Here is a 2500-nt window from a genome sequence, read left to right as displayed (position 1 = left end):
CCCGTGAAACGCTAGAAATTGGCGGGGATGTGTCTCTTGTGGCTCACGGGGCTGTTAGGGTGGCACAGAAATCCCTCGGAATGGGAAAAAACGGGTCATTTTCGTGTCGCCACATTGCATGCGAACCGCATGAAACTTCCAGAGGCATTTGCAGCAGGAATGCATGTGCACTCAAAAAATGTGATATTTTTCACGGAGAGACCCCGTGAAACGCTAGAAGTGGGCGGGGATGTCTCTCTTGTGGCTCACGGGGCTGTTAGGGTGGCACAGAAATCCCTCGGAATGGGAAAACGGGTCATTTTCGTGTCGCCACATTGCATACGAACCGCATGAAACTTCCAGAGGCATTTGCAGCAGGAATGCATGTGCACTCAAAAAAGTGAATATTTCTCACGGATAGACCCCGTGATACGCTAGAAATTGGCGGGGATGTCTCTCTTGTGGCTCACGGGGCTGTTAGGGTGGCACAGAAATCCCTCGGAATGGGAAAACGGGTCATTTTCGTGTCGCCACATTGCATGCGAACCGCATGCAACTTCCAGAGGCATTTGCAGCAGAAATGCATGTGCAGTCAAAAAAAAATTGATATTTTTCACGGATAGACCCCGTGAAACGCTAGAAATTGGCGGGGATGTGTCTCTTGTGGCTCACGGGGCTGTTCGGGTCGCACAGAAATCCCTGGGAATGGGAAAACGGGTCATTTTCGTGTTGCCACATTGCGTACGAACCGCATGAAACTTCCAGAGGCATTTGCAGCAGGAATGCATGTGCACTCAAAAACTTCTATATGTTTCACGGATAGACCCCGTGAAACGCTAGAAATTGGCGGGGATGTGTCTCTTGTGGCTCACGGGGCTGTTAGGGTGGCACAGAACTCCCTCGGAATGGGAAAAGGGGTCATTTTCGTGTTGCCACATTGCATAGGAACGCCATGAAACTTCCAGAGGCATTTGCAGCAGAAAGGCACGTGCACTCAAAAATTTTAATATTTTTCACGCATAGACCCCGTCAAACGCTAGAAGTTGGCGGGGATGTCTCTCTTGTGGCTCACGGGGCTGTTAGGGTCGCACAGAAATGCCTCGGAATGGGAAAACGGGTCATTTTTGTGTGGCCACATTGCATAGGAACGGCATGAAACTTCCAGAGGCATTTGCAGCAGGAATGCATGTGCACTCAAAAACGTCTATATTTTTCACGGATAGACCCCGTGAAACGCTATAAATTGGCGGGGATGTCTCTCTTGTGGCTCACGGGCGCTGTTAGTTAGGGTCGCACAGAAATCCCTCGGAATGGGAAAAGGGGTCATTTTCGTGTTGCCACATTGCGTACGAACGGCATGAAACTTCCAGAGGCATCTGCAGCAGAAATGCATGTGCACTCAAAAACGTCTATATTTTTCACGGATAGACCCCGTGAAACGCTAGAAATTGGCGGGGATGTGTCTCTTGTGGCTCACGGGGCTGTTAGGGTCGCACAGAAATCCCTCGGAATGGGAAAACGGGTCATTTTCGTGTTGCCACAATTGGCATACGAACGGCATGAAACTTCCAGAGGCATTTGCAGCAGAAATGCATGTGCACTCAAAAACGTGAATATTTTTTCACGGATAGACCCCGTCAAACGCTCGAATTTGGCGGGGATGTTTCTCTTGTGGGTCACGGGGCTGTTCGGCTCGCACAGAACTCCCTTGGTCCACCTGATTCGTGCATACAGGCAGCAACTAAAACTCTGTAAACCTGCTGTGAGGACATCTAAACAGTGGACCAGTGAGGCTGTGGAAGATTTGCGGGCGTGCTTAGACTGTACTGACTGGGATATGTTCACGACTGCTACCAATAGTCTGGATGAACTCACAGAGGCTGTGTACATCAGCTTCTGTGAGGACTGCTGTATCCCAACACGTACCAGGGTGAACTTTAACAACAACAAGCCCTGGTTCTCAGCAAAGCTCAAAAGGTTGAGGTTGGAGAAGGAGGAAGCGTTTAGGAGTGGGGATAGAGACAGATTCAAGGAGTCGAAGAACAGGTTTAGCAAAGCGGTGAGAGAGGCTAAACGACTGTACTCAGAGACACTAAAACACCAGTTCTCTACTAACGACGCTGCTTCTGTCTGCCAAAGGGCTCAGGCACATCACCAACTACAAACCCAGAGCGCCCCACACCACTAACGACTCCCGCCTAGCCAACGACCTGAACGAGTTCTACCGTAGATTTGAAAGACAATTGGACTGTCCTGAACCACCCCTTCCCACCCAAGAGGCCCCATCCCCCACCCATACTACAGAAACGACTCTCTCCTTTCAGGAGGGAGAAGTTAATGGGCTTTTCAAGAGGCAGAATCCACGCAAAGCAGCCGGGCCGGACTCTGTCTCTCCAGCCACCCTCAGGCACTGCGCTGGCCAGCTGTCTCCGGTGTTCACCAACATCTTTAACACCTCCCTGGAGACATGCCATGTACCAGCCTGTCTCAAGTCCTCCACCATCATCGCTGTGCCCAAAAA

This window comes from Petromyzon marinus, unplaced genomic scaffold (assembly GCF_048934315.1).
Source record: "Petromyzon marinus isolate PM22_M1 ecotype Great Lakes invasive population unplaced genomic scaffold, UKy_Petmar_22M1.pri1.0 PM_G_Scaffold_224, whole genome shotgun sequence".
NCBI lineage: Eukaryota > Metazoa > Chordata > Hyperoartia > Petromyzontiformes > Petromyzontidae > Petromyzon > Petromyzon marinus.
The sequence above is the reverse complement of the archived record's forward strand: the minus strand, read 5'-3'. Positions refer to the sequence as shown.